This window comes from Macaca fascicularis, chromosome 11 (genome assembly GCF_037993035.2).
Source record: "Macaca fascicularis isolate 582-1 chromosome 11, T2T-MFA8v1.1".
Taxonomy (NCBI): Eukaryota; Metazoa; Chordata; class Mammalia; order Primates; family Cercopithecidae; genus Macaca; species Macaca fascicularis.
In genome coordinates this window covers 132,038,971-132,061,534 of record NC_088385.1, presented here as the reverse complement: position 1 = coordinate 132,061,534, position 22,564 = coordinate 132,038,971, and the positions used below count along the sequence as shown (strand labels likewise).

Below are 22,564 nucleotides of genomic sequence, written 5' to 3'. Positions count from 1 at the left end.
TCAAGTAGCTGGGACTACAGGCATGCACCACCGCACCTGGCTAATTTTTGTGTTTTTTGTAGGGAGGGGATCTCACTATGTTGCACAGGCTAGTCTCAAACTCCTGAGTTCAAACGATCCTCCTGGCTCAGCCTCCTAAAGTGCTGGGATTGCAGGTATGAGCTACTGCGTCTGGCCCCGTAGCTACCGTTACATTCTTCACAATGCCTGTCACTATCTGGAATTTTCTCACTAGTTGTGTATGTGTACACACACAGGATTATGTACACATACGCCATAACCGACCAGGCGTGGTGGCTCACGCCTGTAATCCCAGCACTTTGGGAGGTCGAGGTGAGCGGATCACTTGAGATCAGGAGTTCAAGACCAGCCTGGCTAACATGGCGAAACCCTGTCTCTACTAAAATACAAGAATTAGCTGGGCGTGGTGGCATGTGTCTGTAGCAGGAGAATTGCTTGAACCTGGGAGGTGGAGGTTGCCGTGAGCCAAGATTGTGCCACTGCACTCCAGCCTGGGCAACAAGAATGAGACTCCGTCTCAAAAAAAAAAAAAAGAAAGAAAGAAAAATGAAAGACAAGGCTATGCAACTCGACTCTAAGAAGCTAACCGCATGTGACCTTTTAAATTTAAATGAATTAAGATTAAAAAACTGTGTTCCTCAATTGCGCCAGCCACATGTGAAGTGCTTGATGGAAACAGGTGTCTGGAGCCACCATACTGAACAGAGCAGTTATAGAATGTTCCCATCACTGTAGAAAGGGGATAGTTTCCCTTTCTCAAAGTTCTATCATTCAGTCCACAGCAGGGTATTCATTTATTTATTTATTGTCATCCAGGCTGGAGTGCGGTGGTGTGATCTCGGCTCACTTGCAGCCTCCACCTCTGGGACTTGAGCGATCCTTCCACCTCAGCCTCCCTAGTAGCTGGGTCCACAAGTGCAGGCCACTACGCTTCTTGGCTAATTTATTTTCTTGCCTTCTTTTTTTGTTTTGTTTTGTTTTGTTTTTTGAGATGGAGCCTGTCTCTGTCCCCCAAGCTGGAGCGCAGCGGCACGATCTTGGCTCACTGCAGCCTCTGCCTTTCGGGGTTCAAGCGATTCTCCTGCTTCAGCCTCCCAAGTAGTTTTGACTATAGGCTTGAGCCAAAATTCCTGGGTCATTTTTGTATTTTTAATAGAGACAGGATTTTGCCATGTTGGCCAGGCTGGTCTTGAACTACTGACCTCACGTGATCTGCCTGCCTTGGCCTCCCAGAGTGCTGGGATTACAGGTGTGAGCCAGAGCATCCGGCCCCCTTCCTCCCTTCCTTCCTTTTTTCCTTCCTTCCTTTCCAGATGGGGTCTCATTATGTTGCCCAGACTGGGAGAATAATTTTTTTTTATTAGTCCATATAGATCTGTCTTATTCTTGTTTCCAGCTACAAAATATTCTATCGTGTAGATCTGTACTGTTTGAGATGGTAATCACTAATCACACATGGCTATTTAAATTTGTCTTCTTCTTCATTTTTATTTTTCAGAGATAAGGTCTTGCTATGTTGCTCAGGCTGGAATGTAGTGGCACAATCATAGCGCACTGCAGCCTCAACCTCCCAGCCTCAAGTGATCCTCCCGCCTCAGCCTCCCGAGTCGCTGGGACTATAGGTGTGCAGCACCACAGCCAGCTAAATTTAAATTAATTTAAATTAAATAAAGTTAGTCCCTCAGGTGTACTGGCCACATTTCAAATGCTCAGTGGAAACACATGACTGGAGCCACTGTACTGGGTGGCGACACAGGCTACTTCCATCACTGCAGAGAGCTCTATCGGATGGTGCCGGTGTAGATGGACCACACTTCAGCTAGCAAACCCTTCCTGTTGGATATTCAGCTTGCTTCCAGTATGGTGCTACTAAAACCAGTGCAATGAAAGCTATTCTTTTTCTTTTTCTTTTTTATTCTTTTTGAGATTGGGTCTCACTGTCTCCCAAGGTGGAGTGCAGTGGTGTGATCTTGGCTCACTGCAACCTCCACCTCCTGGGTTCAAGTGATCCTCCCACTTCTTTCCACTTCTTTCTCCCAAGTAGCTGGGACTACAGACATGCGCCACCATGCCCAGCTAACTTTTGTATTTTGTGTAGAGACGGGGCTTCACCATGTTGCTCAGGCTGATCTCAAATGCCTGCCTGCCTCGGCCTCCCTAAGTGCTGGGATAATAGGCATGAACCACATCACCCAGTCAAGGCTATTTCTTTTTTTAAAATTTAAACAGGGGCCATGCTAAACTACTCTGTATCATTCCAATTTTAGCATATGTGCTGCCAAAGTGAGCACAAGTATTTTATTTGTTATTGTTATTATTATTTTTTGAGACAAAGTCTTGCTCTGTCGCCCAGGCTGGAGAGCTGTGGCATGATCACAGCTCACTGTAGCCTCGACCTCCTGGGCTCAAGTGCTCCTCCTACCTTAGCCTTCCAAGTAGATGGGACTACAGGCATGCACCACCATGCCTGGCTAAATTTTTGTATTTTTTGTAGAGATGGAGTAGCACTATGTTGCCCAGACTGGTCTCAAACTCCGGAGCTCAAGTGATTGGCGCACCTCAGCCTCCCAAAGTGCTGGGATTACAGATGTGAGCCACTGTATCCGGCTGGCTATATTTATCCATAGATTTTTGCCTTTGTGTGCATATATATCTGAAAGATAACTTCTCAAAGCAAACTTGCTGGGTCAAAGGCCATATGCATTTTAAATTTAGACAGGCTTTGTCAAATTCCCCTCCGAAGAGGTTACACAAATTTACCCTTCTACCAACAGCAGCCAGCAGTGCCTGCTTCCCCACACCCTAACAACACAAGGAGCTTCTCACACTAATTTTGTATTTTTAGAAGAGATGGGGCTTCTCCTTGTTGGTCAGGCTGGTCTTGAACTCCTAACCTCAGGTGATCCACCCAACTCGGCCTCCCAAAGTGCTAGGATTACAGGTGTGAGCCATCGTGCCCGGTGATAGTTTTACCTTTAAAATTGTTCTGTGTTCCCTCACACAATAAGGACCTCATTGATTATTTCACTTGACAAAGTCACTTTCCATGTGGAAAACACTTCTTGAAGCCCTTGGGATCTCAGCTGGGGACGTGGGGACTTTGCCCTCCAGGAGGGCATCTAATGTTTGTAATGATTGCCTCATCTGTCATTTGCACTGAGCTCATGTTGCTAATTATTAGCTATGGTGGATGCAGAGAGAAAGACGGAATTGGATGTGGAACGGCAGAAGCTATGACAAGCTGCAAGAGGGCCTGGCTGTCACTGGTTACAAAATTACAATATTTCTCAAAGGTAATTTTGTTATAAAGTAATTGTGCAGTTTGTTCATTTAACTGTGCAGTTTATTTGTTCATTTAACAAATAAGGGACTGTAGAGATGGGGTCTTGCTATGTTGCCTGGGCTGATCTGGAACTCCCGGGCTCAAGTGATCCTCCTGTCTCGGCCTCCCAAAGTGCTGGGATGACAGATGTGAGCTACTGCACCCAGCCGGCAGGGCTGTCCTTTTTCACTTGCCCCAACCTCAGTGGCTGATGTACTGATTTGCTCCTGGAATCTAAGATTCATGCAGCCACAGAGGGACAACCCTGGCGACTTAGTTGAAGTGTGTAACATTGAAAAGAATTATAGCCGGGTGCAGTGGCTCACACCTGTAATCCCAGAACTTTGGGAGGCCGAGGTGGGCTGATCATAAGGTCAGGAGTTTGAGACCAACCTGCCCAACATGGTGAAACCCTGTCTTTACTAAAAATACAAAAATTAGCTGGGCATGATGGCATGCACCTGTAATCCCAGCTACTTAGGAGGCTGAGGCAGGAGAATTGCTTGAACCCGGGAGGTGGGGGTTGCAGTGAGTTGAGATTGCACCACTGTACTCCAGTCTGAGAGACAGAGCATGACTCTGACTCCAAAAAAAAAAAAAAAGAAAAGAAAAAAAAAAAGAAAAAAAAGAATTATGGTGTGCCCATGCTCACAGCTGAAATCAGAAAACAACTCTAAAAAACAACCCTAAAAGTCCACCAGTGTAGGCCAGGCACAGTGGCTCATGCCTATAATCCCAGCACTTCGTTCTGTTACGCAGGCTGGAGTTCAGTGGCACAATCTCGGCTCACTGCAACCTCCACCTCCCGGGTTCAAGCAATTCTCCTGCCTTAGCCTCCCCAGTTGCTGGGATTACAGGTGCCTGCCACCACACCTGGCTAATTTTTGTATTTTGAGTAGAGACGGGGTTTCACCATATTGGTCAGGCTGGTCTTGAACTCCTGACCTCAATCTATCCACCGGTCTCGGACTCCCAAAGTGCTGGGATTACAGGCGTGAGCCACTGCACCCAGCCAAGAACACTTTTTATATTTTATTTTCACACTGAAAATCAGTCACATTTGCTTCAGCCTCAAAGAGCGTGAAATTAAATGAGTACTGATAGCAAACCGCACTTTTTTCTAAACAGGAAATTTGTTAATGGGTATGGAGTTGTAGTTTTGCAAGATGAAAATGGGGACCGAGTTTCAGTTTGGGAAGATGAAACCGTTCTGGAAATGAATGGTGGCAATGGTTGCACAGCAATGTGAATGCCCTTGGTGTCACACATACAAATGGATAGAATGGTTAAAAACTATGGGCATGGTGGTAAGACATGGCAAAGTGTTTAGAAAGCAGGCAGAAACAGGAAGCAATTGTTGAGTCTTCCATTTGGGGGGCTTCTAAAATGTTCCCTGAAGGTGGAGCAGTGCCCCCTCCCAGCGTGGGGAGGTTTCTGTGCGTGCTCACGGGCACCACGCTGAATTAGGGACTGGCAAGGGCCCTGGTGAAACGTTACCGAACTTAAATTGAGAGTCCACGGCCCAGAAGCCAGAGCATCTCTCAAGCATATGGAGGCTGTCTTGGCACCCCAGTTCTCCCCAAGGCCGCCACAAAAACACAAGGCAGCCACAAGGGGGAGTGGGGAGGTGACTCACTCCTAGCCGGGTGCTGGCATCACCTAAGGGAAGTGGGCATGGAGTGTGGTACCCGCAGGCGGCGCCACCGTTCCCCACTCCCTCCCTGCACCCCTCCATCTCCTCCGTCCTTTAAAAACTGTGATAAAATACCCATAACATAGAACTCGTCATTAAAAAAAAATCACCATTTTAACCATTTTGAAGTGTACAGTTCAGTCGCATTTAGGACAATGTTATGCAACCACCTCCTCCATCTAGTTCCAGAACATTCCTTCACCCCCAAAGGAAACCCCTGCACCTATTAGGAGTCACCTCCTATTTCCCCCTCTCCCCAGTCCCTGGCAAATACCAATCTGTTTTCTGTCTCTTTTTCTTTTGTTTTTTAGACACGGTCTTGATCTGTCATCTAGGCTGGAGTGTAGTGGTGCAATCATAGCTCACTGCAGCCTCAAATCCCTGGCCTCGAACAATCCTCCTGCCTCAGCCTCCCAAAGTGCAGAGATAACAGGCATGAGCCCCTCTGTGTTCTGTCTATGGATATGCTTACTCTGGAGATTTCCTATCAATGGAATCTTGCATTGTGTGGCGTTTTGTTTCTGGCTTCTCTCACTGTTTTTTTTTTTTTTTTTTTTTTTTTTTGAGACAGAGTCTTGCTCTGTCACCCAGGCTGGAGTGTAGCGGTGTGATCTCAGCTCACTGCAGCCTCCGCCTCCTGGGTTCAAGTGATTCTCCTGCCTCAGCCACCTGAGTAGCTGGGACTACAGGCGCCTGCCACCATGCCTGGTTAATTTTTTTGTATTTTTAGTAGAGATGGGGTTTTGCCATGTTGGTCAGGATAGTCTCGAACTCCTGATCTCAGGTGATCTGCCCACCTCAGCCTCCCAAAGTGCTGGGATTACAGGCGTGAGCCATTGTGCCTGGCCCTGACTTCTCTCACTTAGCATCATATTTTCAAGGTCCATCCGTGGTGTAGTATGTATCAGTGTTTTTAAAAAAATTTTTTTTTAAGAGGGAGGTCTCTCTGTGTTGGCCAGGCTAGTCTTGAACTCCTGACCTTAAGTAATCCTCCTGCTTCAGCCTCCCAAAGTGCTGAGATTAGAGGTGTAAGCCACATGGCCAGCCAGTATTTCATTTCTTTTTATGGCTGAATCACATTCCATGGCATGGACAGACCACATTTTCTCATCCATTGATGGGTATTTGAGTTGTCTCCCAAGTAGTTTTTTAAATGGTTAAAAATGAATGAGTATGATGTGATGTGTATTTTTGCTTTTTGCTGTTATGAATACTGTTGCTATGAACATGCACAGACAGGTATTTGAGTGCCCGTTTTCAGTTCTCTTGGATGTATACCTAGGAGTGGAATTGCTGGGTCATATGGTGATGCTATATATAACTTGATTCTTTTTCTTTTCTTTTTTTTTTGTTTCAATCAAGCAGACCGTGAGCCAGAATGGGTTCAGAGAGACTCCCCGTACGATAAACTTGTTGATGAACTGCCAAACTGTTTTCTTCCCCTTCCTTTCTGATTTTGATGAGCAAAACTCAATATAGAGACTTTCAGCTCATCCTTGAATCTCCGCCACTCTCTGCACAGCAGCCAGGGATTCCCTTAAAGCTTGCACACGACTCCTGCCCCATCCCTACTTAAACCCCATTAACTGCTTCTTCCCAACGCACACACAAAAAATGCAACTTCCTCTGGGAAGGCTATGAGGCCCTACAGGACCAGGGCCTCCCGATCCTTGCCCCCCGACCACTCAGGTCTGAGGTCAAAGTCATTTCCTTGGAGAGACTCCAAGACTGTCCTATCTGTTGTTCCTCCCACACCGTCTCTGTCTTCCACATGACTCTGATTTTGTTTTTCATCACACTCATCACAACCTGAGCAGAAGGAAAGATGATACCTCACTGCAGACCACAAGGTCTAGCTGCCCTGGGCCCGTCTCTGGTGCCACTGTCTGTCTCACGGTCTATGCTCCAACTGCCAAACCAGCTCCTGCCACAGGCCCTTTGCACTTGCTGCCCACCCCTACCCAGAATGCTCTGCTCTCGTGGGTGACTTTTTCTCAGTTATTTGGTTTTGACTCAGATTTTACCCATCAAAGAGGCCCTCTGTGGTAGGCTGAACAATGGCCCCTCCAAAGATGTCTGCATCCTAATTTTCTGGGACCTGTGACTGTGTTGCTTTGGGATTAAATCAAAGGTGCCAAGATTGGGAGATGACCTGGGGCTTACCTGGTGGGTTGATGTAACCACAAGGGTCCTTATGAGAGGGACACAGGAGTCAGTCTTGGGGAAGAAGGTGACGTGGAGACAGAGGCAGCGGCTGGAGTGATGCACTTTGTGGGTGGAGGAGGGGGCTATGAGCCAAGGAGTTCAGGCGACCTCTAGAAGCTGAAAAAGGTGAAGAAACGGATTGTCCCTTAGAGCTTCCAGAAGGGATGCAGCCCTGCAGACTCCTTAACTTTAGCCAGGTAGAACCGTTTTGGACTTCTGACCTCCAGAAATGAAAGATAATGAGAAGATAATCAATTTGTGTTGTTTTAAGTCACTATGTTCATGATTTGTTACAGTAGCTAACAGAAAGCTTCTTGACCAACCCAGGCCCCACCCCAGGCAGAGTCTAAGCCGCTCCTTTCTTAGCTGTTCCCTTATTGTCCTCATTTCATTGTCGCTTGAGTATCCTACAAATGGAAGCTCAGAGCTAGTTCAGAGCATGTGTGTATATATATATATATATATATATATATATATATATATATTTTTTTTTTTTTTTTTTTTTTTTTTTTTTTTTTTTTTTTTTGAGATAAGGTTCCACTCTGTCCCCCAAGCTGGAGTGCAGTGGTGCGATCACAGCTCACTGCAGCCTCAACTGCCCTGGGCTCAAGTGACTCTCCAGCCTCAGCCTCCCCAGTGGCTGGGACCACAAGCACGCACCATCACACCTGGCTAATTTTTAACTATTTTATAGAGATGAGGGTCTCACCATGTTGTCCAGGCTGGTCTCAAACTCCTGGGCTCAAGCAATCCACCCACACATCAGCCTCCCAAAGTGTTGGGATTATAGGCAAGAGCCACCACACCCAGCAGTTTGCAAATTTTAAAACTTTCTGACTGTTGCCAATCTGTCCTCCAGAAACATGTTGCCAATTCCCAGCTTCACCCACACCAAGGGAGAGGTCGCTTCCCTCTACTGTTGGCATCGTGGCTACAGAAAACACTGCTGTCCTCCCTGAGGGCACCGTTCCCTCCCTCCCCTTCCCTTGACCACCAGTTAAAGGATATGAAGGCTCAGTCTCCCAGGCTCTTGACATTTTCATGTACTGTTTCCTCTGCCTGCAAATCTTTTCCCAGCTTTGAGTGGCAGGCCTATTTTGTCATTTCCAGGTTAGTTTAACTCAGAGAGGCCTTCCCTGGCCTCCCAACCTAAGGTTGCCATCAGGTCCTGCCTAATCCTACTATCTGTTTTACTTCTTTACTTAGCCCTTTTGGTTCCCTGGTATTTACTTAAGTCTCCAGCATTCTCCACAAGCAGGGGCCTCGTCTGTTTCACCGCTGTATCCCAGTGCCCAGAACAGTGCTTGACGATAGTAGGTGCTCAATAAATACGTGTAGACTAAATAATGAATGAATAATAATATATTTTTTTCTATCTTGGTGAGCTATTTCTGTTATAGTTTTGAGTCTTGTTATCTTCCCAAAGCATCCTTCCTAACTTCAAACCATTCTTAATTAGTTCTCAAGATGGAGTAATAGGAATGGTAGTTGGGTAGGAACATAAACAAGTTTTCAAATGTCAACAATAGTTGATTTTTTAAATACAAGAAGAGACAAAAAGGTCACATATTGTATGACTTTATTTATGGGAAATATCCAGAACAGGAAGACGCACAGAGACAGAAAGCAGACGAGTGGCTGCCAGAGGCTGGAGGAGGGGAATGAGGAGGGAGTGTTTAATGGGTACAGGGTTTTATTTTGGGGTGATAAAAATGTCTGAAACTAGGTAGAGGTGGTGGTTATACAACACTGTGAATATACTAAATGCCACTTTTTAATTAATTTTTTTTTTTTGAGAAGGAGTCTTGCTCTGTTGCCCAGGCTGGAGTGCAGTGGCATGATCTCAGCTCACTGAAGCCTCTGCCTCCCAGGTTCAAGTGATTCTCCTGCCTCAGCCCCCCGAGTAGCTGGGATTATAGGCACCCACCATCATGCCCAGCTAACTTTTGTATTTTTAGTAGAGACGGGTTTCACCATGTTGGCCAGGCTGGTGTCGAACTCCTGGGCTTGAGTGATCCTCCCACTTTGGCTTCCCAAAGTGCTAGGATTGTAGGTGTGATCCATTGCGTTCGGCCACTTTTTAATGTAATGTAATTTAATTTAATTTAATTTTTTTTCTTGAGGCAGGGTCTTGCTCTGTTGCACAGGCTGGAGTGCAGTGACGCCATCTCGGTTCACTGCAGCTTCAACCTCCCGGGCTCAAGTGATCCTCCTGCCTCAGCCTCAAGAGAATTTGAGACTACAGGTGCATGCCACCATGCCTGGCTGATTTTTATATTTTTTTGGTACAGACGGCATCTTGCCATGTTGCCCAGGCTGGTCTCAAACTCTTGGCCTCAAGTGATCCTCCCACCTCAGCCTCCCAAAGTGCTGGGATTACAGGCATGAGCCACTGCACTCGGCCTACTTTTTGGTTTTTGGAAGTAGCTCTGTGGACGGGTGTGAGATGATATCTTACTGTGGTTTCAATTCGTATTTTTCTGGTTATGAGTGATGTTCATCTTTTCATTTGCTTATTGGCCATTTGTATATCATCTTTGGAGACAAGACTATTCAAGTATTTTGCCCCCTCCTGCTTTTTCTTTCTTTCTTTTTTTTTTGTGAGTCAGGTTCTCGCTCTGTCGCCCAGGCTAGAGTACAGTGGTGTGATCTTGGCTCACTGCAACCTCCACCTCAGCCTCCTGGGTAGCTGGGACCACAGGCACACACCACCACACCCAGCTAATTTTCTTTGTATTTTTATAGAGATGGGGCTTTCACTATGTTGGCCAGGCTGGTCTCAAACTCCTGAGCTCAAGCGATCCTCCCACATCAGCCTCCCAAAGTGCTGGGATGAGAGGCATGAGCCACCACACCTGCCCCCGCCATGTTGCTTTTTGTTTGTTTGTTTGTTTTTGAGATAGGGCCTTGCTTTGTCATCCAGGCTGGGGTGCAGTGGCTGCTCACGGCTCACTGCAGCTTCAGTCTCCCAGGCTCAAGTGATCCTCCTGCCTCAGCCTGTAGCTGGGACTACAGCACTCACCATCACACCTGGCTAATTTTTTCATTTTTTGGAAAGATGGATTCTTGCTATGTTGCCCAGGCTGGTCTTGAACTCATATCAAGTGCTCTATCTACCTTGGCCTCCCAAAGTGCTGGGATTGTAGGCATGAGCCATCACAATAAACTTTCTGCCATTTTAAAAATTAGGTTATTTGTTGATGAGTTTTAGCATATTCATCCTTTGTTAGATATATGATTTGCAAATAATTTCTCCCATTCCGTAGAAGGAATTCTGTTGATTGTGTCCTTTGATGCATAGTAGGCTCTGCCTTTTTATGAAGAAATGTTAAAGAATTCACAAGTGTTTTTTTTTTTTTTTTTTGAACCGGAGTCTTGCTCTGTTGCCCAGACTGGAGGGCAGTGGTGTGATCTTGCTCACTGCAGCCTCCGCCTTCCAGGTTTAAGCAATTTTCCTGCCTCAGCCTCCCAAGTAGCTGAGACTACAGGTGTGTGCCACCACCCCCGGCTGATTTTTTGTAGTTTTGGTAGAGACAGGGTTTTGCCATGTTGGCCAAGCTGGTCTCGAACTCCTGACCTCAGTGATCCACCCCCCTCAGTTTCCCAAAGTGGTAGGATTACAGAATTCATAAATGCTTTAAAACCATCCCTGACCAGGCATGGTGGCTAATGCCTGTAATCCCGGTACTTTGGGAGGCCAAAGCAGGAGGATCACTTGAGTCCAGGAGTTTGAATCTAGTCTGGGCAACATGGCAAGACCCTGTCTCTATAAAAATTTTTAAAAAAATTAGCCAGGTGTGGTGGCGAACACCTGCTGTCCCAGCTACCTGGGAGGCTAAGGTGGATCTCTTGAACCCGGGAGGCAGAGGTTGCATTGACACCCCAGATCACACCACTGCACTCCAGCCTGTGCGACAGAGCCAGACCCTATCTCAAGAGAGGGAGAGAGGGCCGGGCACGGTGGCTCATGCCTGTAATCTCAGCATTTTGGGAGGCCGAGGTGGGTCTTCCCGAGGAAGAGTCTTACTATGTTGCCCAGGCTGGTCTTGAACTCATATCAAGTGCTATATCTACCTTGGCCTCCCAAAATGCTGGGATTGTAGGCATGAGCCATCACAATAAACTTCTTGCCATTTTAAATGGCATGAGATCAGGAGTTTGAGACCAGCCTGGCCAACATAGTGAAACTGCGTCTCTACTAAAAATACAAAAAATTAGCCGGGGCCGGGCGCGGTGGCTCAAGCCTGTAATCCCAGCACTTTGGGAAGCCGAGGCGGGCGGATCACAAGGTCAGGAGATCGAGACCACAGTGAAACCCCGTCTCTACTAAAAATACAAAAAATTAGCCGGGCGCGGTGGCGGGCGCCTGTAGTCCCAGCTACTCAGGAGGCTGAGGCAGGAGAATGGCGGGAACCCGGGAGGCGGAGCTTGCAGTGAGCCGAGATCGCGCCACTGCACTCCAGCCTGGGCAACAGCGTGAGACTCCGTCTCAAAAAAAAGAAAAAAAAGAAAAATTAGCTGGGCATGGTGGCATATGCCTGTAGTCTCAGCTACTCAGGAGGCTGAGGCAGGAGAATTGTTTGAACCTGGGAGGCAGAGGTTGTAGTGAGCTGAGATCGCACCACTGTACACCAGCCCAGGCGACAGTGCGAGACTCCATCTCAAAAATAAAAATAAAAATAAAAAGAGGGAGAGAGAGAGAAAGAGAGAGAGAGACAGGGAGACAGAGAGAGAAAAGAAAGCCATCACTACGTATAAAAGGGGTTTTGGCAAAAAGTAAGTCTTGCCCTGCCTTGACTTCCCTCCCCAGAGGCAACCTCTATTACCAGTTTGCTGTATAGCTTTCCGGTGATTTTCTTTGAGTTTTCTTTTTTTTTTTTTTTTTGAGACGGAGTCTCACGCTGTTGCCCAGGCTGGAGTGCAGTGGCGCGATCTCGGCTCACTGCAAGCTCCGCCTCCCGGGTTCCCGCCATTCTCCTGCCTCAGCCTCCTGAGTAGCTGGGACTACAGGCGCCCGCCACCGCGCCCGGCTAATTTTTTGTATTTTTTTTAGTAGAGACGGGGTTTCACAGTGGTCTCGATCTCCTGACCTTGTGATCCGCCCGCCTCGGCCTCCCAAAGTGCTGGGATTACAGGCTTGAGCCACCGCGCCCGGCCTTTCTTTGAGTTTTCTAATGTAACATTTCCACAGACAATTGTGCAATTTGTTTTTATGCAAAATGAACCTTGGCTGGGGGCCTCAGTATCCCCATTGGTAAGACAAGGGAGTTGGAGTGGATAATTCCTAAAGACTGCTGGGAGGAACACAGCCCGCATGTTGGGAAAGATCCCAGCCATGCTCCTCGGCCCTCCTTTCATGAAGGTTTATGAAGGCTCTGTCTTGATTTTTTTTTTTTAAAGACAGAATTTCACTCTTTATTGCCCAGGCTGGAGTGCAATGGCACGATCTCAGCTCACCGCAACCTCTGCCTCCCGGGTTCAGGTGATTCTCCTGCCTCAGCCTCCTGAATAGCTGGGATTACAGGCATGCGCCACCACGCCCGGTTAATTTTGTATTTTTAGTAGAGATGGAGTTTCACCATGTTGACCAGGCTGGTCTCAAATTCCCGACCTCAGGTAATCCGCCCGCCTTGACCTTCCAAAGTGCTGGGATTACAGGTGTGAGCCACCGTGCCCAGCCAGCTCTGTCTTGAGAGGTTATTTCTTTTTGTTGTTGTTGTTCTTTTGATAGAGGGTCTTGCTCTGTCACCCAGGCTGGATTGCAGTGGGGTGATCATAGCTTGCTGCAACCTCTACCTCCCAGCCTCAAGTGATCCTCCCACCTCAGCCTTCTGAGTAGCTGGGACCACAGGCATGCACCACCACACCCAGCTTATTTTTGTATTTTGTATTTTTTGTAGAGAAGGGGTCTCACTGTGTTGCCCAGGCTTGTCTCAAACTCCTGGGCTCAAGTGATCCTCCCGTCTCAACCTCCCAAAATGCTGGGATTACAGGCATGTGCCACCATAACCTGGCCCCAAAGAGGTTATTTTTTAAAGGAGAAAGCCATTTTCTCTGAACAGCATTAGCGTCTGTTCTGTGGGAATACAGGAGTTCTTGTTTTGTTCCACTTAATAAGAACTCAGTTCCTCCTGTCAGCTCGATGCTGGGAAAAACTCTAATTTCAGTTCTTTATTTTTCAGAAACTCCAAAGAACATGGAAATGAGACCACAAGAAGAATCCAGAACTACTACCCATCATAAAATTTCTATCTGCAAGTTGTGTCTACAGTGTGCCAGTTATTGATGAGGGTGAGGCCGAAAGTGGGACAGTGTGGGGAAGATTTTTTAATTGCTCCCCAATTACCATATTCCTTTTTTCTTTTCTTTTTTTTTTTTTTGAGACAGAGTCTCACTCTGTTGCCCAGGCTAGAGTGCAGCGGCGTGATCTTGGCTCAGTGCAACCTCTGCCTCCCGGGTTCAAGCAATTTTCTGCCTCAGCCTCCCGAGTAGCTGGGATTACAGGCACCTGCCACCACGGCCGGCTAATTTTTGTATTTTTAGTAGAAACGGGGTTTCACCATCTTGGCCAGGCTGACTCCCTCCCAAAGTGCTGGGATTACAGGCATGACGCCTGGCTCATATTCCTCTTTTCTTTTTAGAGTCCCTAAAGTTCCAGAGAGGCATACGTCACCCAGCTAGAGGTGATGTTTTCCAGCTTCCACTGAAGCTAGGTGTGACCTCGAGATTATGTTCTGGCCTATAAGATACAGGTAGATGATGTGATGGGAATACTTCCAGGCCACATGGTTAGAAGGGAAGCTCCTAACCTTCTAACCTTTCTCCCTCTCTTTGAGCTGGAACATGGACAGGGTTCGAGAAGCCAGCTCTGTCCCTGGGGATGGTGGAGCAGCTGGATGCTGGGTCCCTGGGTCCCTGGGTGACCCCATGGAGGTGAATCTCCTGCCTTCTTAGACTAGTAGCCACCTCTGCAATGTTAAGGGAGAGAGGAATACGTTTCTAATTTGTTAGAGCCACTGTATTTTGGGGTCTCTTAGGAACTCAACGTATACCCTAATACAGGTGGCTTTCACCTTTTTATACAACTTTTTTATTTTTTGAGACAGAGTCTTGCTCTGTCACCCAGGTGGAGTATAGTGGTGTGATCTCGGCTCACTGCAACCTCCGCCTCCCAGGTTCAAGTGATTCTCCTGTCTCAGCCTCCCAAGTAGCTGGGACTACAGGTGCCCGCCACCATGCCCAGCTAATTTTTGTATTTTTAGTAGAGACAGGGTTTCGCCATGTTGGCCAGGCTGGTCTCAAACTCCTGACCTCAGGTGATTTGCCCACCTCAGCCTCTTGAAGTGCTGGGATTACAGGTGTGAGCCACTGCACCTGGGGCTTTTTATACAACTTTGATTTTTACTTTTATTTTTTTTTTTGAGACTGAGTCTCGCTCTGTTGCCTAGGCTGCAGTGCAGGGGCACAATCTCAGCTCACTGCAACCTCTGCCTCCTGGGTTCAAGTGATTCTCCTGTCTCAGCCTCCCAAGTAGCTGAGATTACAGGTGTGCAGCACTGCACCCGGCTAATTTTTGTATTTTTAGTAGAGACGGGGTTTTGCCGTATTGGCCAGGATGGTCTCACTCTCTTGACCTTGTAATCCGCTCGCCTCAGCTTCCCAAAGTGCTAGGATTACAGGCGTGAGCCACCGCGCCCAGCCACTTTACTTCTAATGAAAGAAAAGATCTTGTTTACAATAGCAACTGTAATGATAAAATATTTAACAACAAACTTCCCAAGGAGTGTAGAGGATACAAATGTAAAAACCTTTAAAAAAATTATACTATTGTTGAAATATAAAAAGAGACTTACATTCATGGGAATACAGTCTTTCTTCTTAGAGAGGAAGAATCAGCTTTGGAAAGATGCCAAGAGCTTGCTAAATTTAACTAGAAATCCATGCAATCCCCATTAAAATACCAACACAACATTTTGGGAGGTTTGAGAAAATGGTGCCCAAGTTCACCAAAAGATGTGAATAACGGAAAATTGCCAGGAAAATTTTAGAAATAAAAAATAACGAGGGGGTCAGGCACTGTGGCTCATGCCAGTAATCCCAGCACTTTGGCAGGCTGAGGTGGGAGGATTGCTTGAGGCCAGGAATTCGAGACCACCCTGGTAAACACAGCAAGACCCCATCTCAACAAAATTAAAAAAAAAAAAAATCAGACCAGGCATGACAGCTCATGCCTGTAATCTCAGTGCTTTGGGAGGCCAAGGTAGGTAGATCACTTGAGGCCAGGAGTTTGAGACTAGCCTAGCCAACATGGCAAAACCCTGTCTCTACTACAAATATAAAGAAATGTCAGCTGGTGTGGTAGCAGGCGCCTACAATCCCAGCTACTTGGGAGACTAAGGCACGAGGATCGCTTGAACCCAGGAGGTGGAAGTTGCAGTGAACAGAGATTGCTCCACTGCATTCCAGCCTGGGTGACAGAGCAAGACTCTGTTTTTAAAAAAAAAAAAAAAATCAGCCAGGCATGGAGGCGTGCACCTGTAGTCCCGTCCTAGCTACTCTGAGGGCTGAACTGAGAGGATCGCTTGAGCCCAGGATGTAGAGGCTGCAGTGAGCTATGATCGCATCATTGCACTCCAGCCTGGGTGACAGAGCGAGGCCCCATCTCTAAAAATAATTACGTATATCTATATAATTATATATTTTGTGTGTGTATATATATATATATACACACACATACTGTATATATATATTTCAATGTTTTACCTGATTTTATTTATGTATTTATTTATTTTGAGACAGAGTCTCACTCTGTTGCCCAGGCTAGAGTGCAGTGGCATGATCTCAGCTCACTGTAATCTCTGCCTCCTGGGTTCAAGCTATTCTCCTGCCTCAGCCTCCTGAGTAGCTGGGATTATAGGCATGTGTCACTAAGTCCAGCTAATTTTTGTATTTTTAGTAGAGACAGGGTTTTGCTATGTTGGCCAGACTGGTCTTGAACTCCTGGCCTCAAGTGATCTGCCTGCCTCGGCCTCCCAAAGTGTTGGGATTACAGGCGTGAGCTACTGCGCATGGCCTATTTTATTATTAGTTATTGTTGTTAATCTCTTACTGTGCCTAAATTATAAATTAAATTTTATCATGGGGAAAAACAGTCTATACCGGGTTCAGTGCTATCTCAGGTCTCAGGCGTCCACTAGGGATCTTGGAACGTATCCCCTGAAGATAAGGAAGGACCCCACCGCTCCGCTGGAATTCAAAATAACCCGCCCACTCCACAGTGAGGTGGGTAAAAGCCAGTCTGACAGTGCTTTGATGATCTTGTACTCTCTACTCTTTGCTTTTGCAGAACATTAATCACCAAATGTTTTCCACATTTTGCAAGAGGAGAACAGGTGTCGGGGGTGAGGGAGGGCCTCGCTTTCATCTAATAGGCCTTTCTGTCCTTTCTGTTTCTCTTGGATTTTGTGAAGCTCAGACTCCAGCATCTGACAACTCAGGTTCAAATTCGGGCCTGGTTACTCCCTCCCTGGGTCCCTGTGTGACCTTGAACAAGTTACTTTATTTCTCTGTGCCTCAGTTTCCTCATCTGCAAAGTAGAGATAATACTGGTTCTAACTCCAGAGGTGAATGTGGGGATTCAATGAATTAAAATGTAAAACAGTTAGAACACTGCCATGCATGAAGTTCAGTCTTGATGAATATTAGCTATTATTATGATCAATATCTGCCATGGGACAAGGTGCAGGGGCACATACCTATAATCCCAGCATTTTGGGAGGCAGAGGTGGGAGGTTCACTTGAGCCCAGGAGCTGGAGACCAGCCTGGGCAACATAGGGAGACCCTGTCTCTACAAACAATAATAAAAAAAACAGGCCAGGCACAGTGGTTCATGTAATCCCAGCACTTTGGGAGACCGAGGCGGGCAGATCACCTGAGGTCAGGAGTTTGAGACCAGCCTGGCCGACAGGGTGAAACCCCGTCTGTACTAAAAATACCAAAAATTAGCCAGGTGTAGTGGTGGGTGCCTGTAATCCCAGCTACTTGGGAGGCTGAGGCAGGAGAATCACTTGAACCCAGGAGGCGGAGGTTGCAGTGAGCTGAGATGGCGCCATCGCACTCCAGCCTAGGCAGCAAGAGTGAAACTCTATCTAAAAAAAAAAAACAAAAAAGCTGGGCATGGTGTGCATCCCTGTGGTCCCAGCTACTCGGGAAGCTGAGGCGGGAGGATTGCTGGAGCCCAGGAGGTCAAGGCTGCAGTGAGCTGCAATTGTGCCACTGCACTCCAGCCTGGGCGACAGAACGAGACCCTGTCTCAAAAGAAAAATAAAATCTGTCATGGGTTGAATTGTGTTCCCAAAAAGATAGGCTGAAGCCCTGTCCTTTGATACCTCAGAATGTGACTTCATTTGGAAGTAGGGTCATTGCAGATGAGTGACATCCTGCTGGAGCAGGTTGGGCCCCTAATCCAACAGGACTGGCGTCCTTGTAAGAGCAGAGCCATCTTGTGAACACAGATGTACACGGGAAAGATGGTGTCAGACTCAGGGATGATGGCCCCATGACCTCAGAGGCGTCTGCAAGCCAAGGAGCCCCGAGGATTGCCAGCCAGCCCCCTGGAAGCTGGAAGAGTGAGGAAGGAGCCTCGGAGCCTTCGGAGGGAGCGTGGCCTTGCAGACATCCCCATCTCAGACTTCCAGCCTCCAGAACTTCCAGAGAGTAAACTTTCTGTTTATTTATATCTTTTTATTTTTTTGAGACGGTCTCACTCTGTCACCCAGGCTAGAATGCAGTGGCACAATCTCAGCTCACTGCAGCCTCAACTTCCCTGGGTTCAGGTAATCCTCCCACCTCAGCTTCCCAAGGAGCTGGGAGTACAGCCATGCACCACCACACCTGGGTAATTTTTGCATTTTTTGTAGAGATGGGGTTTGGCCATGTTGTCCAGGCTGCTCTTGAACTCCTGGACTCAAGTGATCCTCCCACCTCGGCCTCCCCAAGACCTGGGATTGCAGGTGTGAGCTACTGCGCCCGGCTTTCTGTTGCTTTAAGCTGCCGGGTTTGTGGTGCTTTGTATGGCAACCCTAGCAAACTAACACTATATCTATTCACAATTGTTTGATAAATTAAAACAAAAACAAGTCTTGAAAGCATCTCTTTCTCCCTCCTTCCTGTGCCTGGGGGTGGGTGGGGAGTCTGTGTTGAGCACCCCAGCTGAGACCAGGCAACTGCAGTGGCCTGCGAAGGTGTTTGGACTTTGTCCTGCAGACCGTGAGAGGCCCCTGGAGGTTCTACATTGGGGAGTGACTATTTCCTAGGTGTTTTAGGAAGCTCAGCCTGCCTGCCGGTGGAGGGGGAAGAGGGGAGGGGAGAGGGTTCCGGCCAGTTAGGGGACTGGAGCTGTCATCCAGGCAGGAGATGGTGTGATCTGGATCAGCAGTTCTCAAAGTGTGGTCCGCAGACCAGCAGCACCAGCGAGCTCAGGAAACTTGCTGAAAATGCAGTTATCAGGCCCACCCAGACCTACTGAATCAGGCGCTCCAGGGGTGGGGCCAGCCCTCTGGGTTCCACTAAACCTCCAGGTGGCTCTGCTGTTTGCCCAAGCGCAAGAACTCTCGCTGGGCTAAAGGAAGAGGGTGGAGAGGGTACGTCAGTCCTGTGGGGCTGCGGGACAAAGTGCCACCAACTGGGTGGCTTAGAACAACAGAAATGCATTTCTTACCTTTCTGGAGGGCAGAAATCAGAAACGAAGGTGTCAGCAGAGCCCTCTGAAGCCTGGGGTGGGGAGGAGCCTTGCTGCCTCATTCAACCTCTGAGGGCCAGCAGCCCCCGGCATTTCTTGGCTTGCAGATACAGCACTGCAATCTCTGCCTCGATGGCACATGACATTTTGTATGTGCCTCTGTGACAAGATCTTCTTCTTCTTTTTTTTTTTGAGACGCCGTTTCGCTCTTGTTGCCCAGGCTGGAGTGCAATGGTGCAATCTTGGCTCACTGCAACCTCCGCCTCCCGGGTTCTAATGATTCTCCTGCCTCAGCCTCCTGAGTAGCTGCGATTACAGGCACCTGCCACCATGCCCAGCTAATTTGTTGTATTTTTAGTAGAGACGGGGTTTCGCCATGTTGGGCAGGCTGGTCTCGAACTCCTGACCTCAGGTGATCCGCCCGACTCGGCCTCTCAAAGTGTGGGATTACAGGCGTGAGCCACCGCGTCCAGCCCGATGTCCCTCTTCTTATAAGGACCCCTTTCCTATTGGATCAGGGCCCGCCCGAATCCTGCAGGCCCTCCTCTTGATTTAATTGCATCTGCAAAGACCCTGTTTCCAAATAAGGTTGCAATCACAGGGACCAGGGGCCTAGGACTTGGGCATATCATTTTTTGGAGGGACACAATTCTACCCACCTCAGATGGGGAGAATGAAAGGATGCAAAAAACATCAAAACAAGAGAAATGTTAGTGATTAGAAATGTTAGTGTGGGGAGTGGAAGTAGGATGAAAAGAGAAAGAACTCAAATGCCCTGCTATTGTTACATAAATAACAAAGCTGGGGTAACTGCGGTGTTCTTTTTCTCTTTTTCTCGAAGAGGGACATCCTCCGGCTAGTATTTCAGAAACTTTATCCTCAGTTCTTGGGACTCATAAATACACTGTTGAAACAAACTCCTTCTCACCTGACAACCTCTCTCTCTTCCCCGTGGGGCGGGTTGGGGAGGAAGGAGTGAGCAAGGCCCCCTGTCCACCCACTCATGGAGCCAGGGTACAACTGCGCTAACTCTCGCTGAGGGTGACACCTTAGAGCCAAGTTCAAGTTGAAGTTGAAGGTCCCAGGATCCAGAGGCATCTGAAGCTGCTCCAGCTCTCAGCTGTCTCAAGGGAAAAGATAGTCTCAGAGACAGTCTAGGACCTGTCTTGGTGAGGAGCCAGGTAGCCCGTAAGTGTGGGAGCTCCTGCCTCTGACACCAGGCATGGCTGAAAGCATTTGTCCTTCTGGAAGATTCTGTTCCACCCATCACTCCAGAGTGAGTCAGAAGCCCCTGAAGGGTTTGTGAAAATGCAGATTCCTGGGCCTTACTCCCCAGTGTCTGAGTCACAGGTCTGGGGTGAGGACTCAGAATCTGCTTGCCTGACTTCCTTCCTTCCTTCCTTCTTTCCTTTCTTTTCTTTCTTTCCTTCCTTCCTTCCTTCCTTCCTCCCTCCCTCCCTCCCTTCTTTCCTTTCTTTTATTTCTTTCCTTCTCTTTCTCTTTCTTTTCTTTTCCCTTTTATTTTCTCTCTTTCCTTCCCTCCCTTCCTTCCTTCCTTCCTTCCTTCCTTCCTTCCTTCCTTCCTTCCTTCCTTCCTTCCTTCCTTCCTTCCTTCCTTCCCTTCCCTCCCTCCCTCCCTCCCTTTCTTCCTTCCTTCCATCCTTCCTTCCTTCCTTTCTCTTTCTCTTTCTTTCTTCCTTTTCTTTTTTTTTTTTTTTTGAGACAGGCTATTGCTCTATTGCTCAGGCTGGAGTGCAGTGGTGTGGACATGGCTCACTGCAGCCTCGACCTCCCAGGCTCAAGAGATCCTCCCACCTCAGCCTCCTGAGTAGCTGGGGCTACAGGCACTTGCCACCATGACTGGCTAATTAAAACAATGTTTTTTTGTAGAGATGGTATCTCACTATGTTACCCAGGCTGGTCTCAAACTCCTGGGCTCAAGTTATCCTCCAGCCTTGGCCTCCCACAGTGCTGGGATTACAGGCATGAGCCACCACGACTGGCCTAAAAACCTGCATTTCTATCACATTCCCAGGTGGCCTGGTGCTGCTGCCCTGGAGAACACCTGGAGGAGAACCAAGACCCCCGATGAACGGCTCTCAGCCTAGTGTGCATATGAGAATCACACAGGGAGTTCCAACACACACCAACCCCTGTGCCCGACCCAGACCCTGGGAGACCGCTGAGTGCGGGCCACAAGTGCTGGCCCCCAGGGAGTTCTAATCATTGGCCAAAGTCGGGGTGAACAGCCGAACTCCTTCTCACCCATCAATGCCACTTCAGATACCACTTCCTCGGCAAGCCTTTCCTGACTTCCTCCAGTGGGGGTAGGTCCCTCATTCATTCATTCGTTCATTCATTCATTCCACAAACCATCACGCCCCTTGCATGCACCGGGCCCTGTGCTGGTGCTGGGGATTCAGCTGTGAGGCCAGGTAAGGTTTTTGCCCTCGTGGTGTTTCTCTGCAGAAACATGGAGGAAACAAGTGGTGAAAAGTCAGGACAGACGATGTCAGGGTGTGATGAAAATAAAACAGAACGACGATGAAAATAAAACAGGACTAAAGAGCATTAATTAATTAGAGACAGGGTCTGACAGTCACAGTCTGACAGAGCCAGGTGTGGTGGCGGGTGCCTGTTGTCTAAGATACTAGGGAGGATTACCTGAGCCCAGGAGTTTGAGGCTGCATCTAAAAAAAAAAAAGGAGGCAAGAAATTCGGATTGTGGACCTTTTGTTTGTTTTTAGATACTTTCTTGAAAGCTGCTGCCACAATCGTGATGCTCTCACATTCCATGGTTCGGTTCCTCCGATGCACAAAGTTCACTCCTACCTCAGGGCCTTTGCGCGTGCTATGCCCTCCGCCTGGAGAGACAGGGTCTCTAATTAATTAACAGGGCCACTCTGTTGGCCAGGCTGGAGTACAGTGGCACAATCATGGTTCACTGCAGCCTTGAACTCCCAGGCTCAAGCAATCCTCCCGCCTCAGCCTCCAGAGCAGCTGGAACTACAGACACACCTATCATGCCCAGTTAATTTTTTCTTTCTTTCTTTCTTTTTTTTGAGACAGAGTCCCACTCTGTCGCCCAGGCTGGAGTGCAGTGGTGCGACCTCGCCTCACTGCAACCTCTGCCTCCTGGGTTCAAGTGATTCTCCTGCCTCAGCCTCCCGAGTAGCTGGGATTACAGGTGCACACTGCAGCTGGCTAATTTTTGTATTTTTAGTAGAGATGGGGTTTCACCATATTGGCCAGGCGGGTCTCAAACTCCTGAACTTAAGTGATCTGCCCACCTCAGCCTCCCAAAGTGCTGGGATTACAGGTGTGAGCCACTGCGCCAGAGAAGAGTGTTACTTTAGAAGGGCTGGTTGAGGAAGGCCTCTATGAGGAGGTGACGCTGGAGCTGCCTGTCGAAAAAGCCTCCATGGTGCCCTTTTAAACAAGAAGAGCGTTTGAAGCAGGGCTCAGAGCCTGTGCTGGGTCCTGCGGTGGGCACGGGCTGACTCCATAGGAAGAACTGAAGGAAGCGAGGGTGGCTGCATGCCAGAGAGTGGAGAGGGAGGCAGAGGAAGGCGGCCTGGGGAG

At 48.0% G+C, this 22,564-nt stretch overlaps 1 pseudogene; it reads right to left on the bottom strand.

Moving 5' to 3' along the window:
• Positions 1-2,212: 2,212 nt before the first annotated feature.
• Positions 2,213-2,312, bottom strand: LOC123567753 (U6 spliceosomal RNA; annotated as a pseudogene).
• Positions 2,313-22,564: the final 20,252 nt, after the last annotated feature.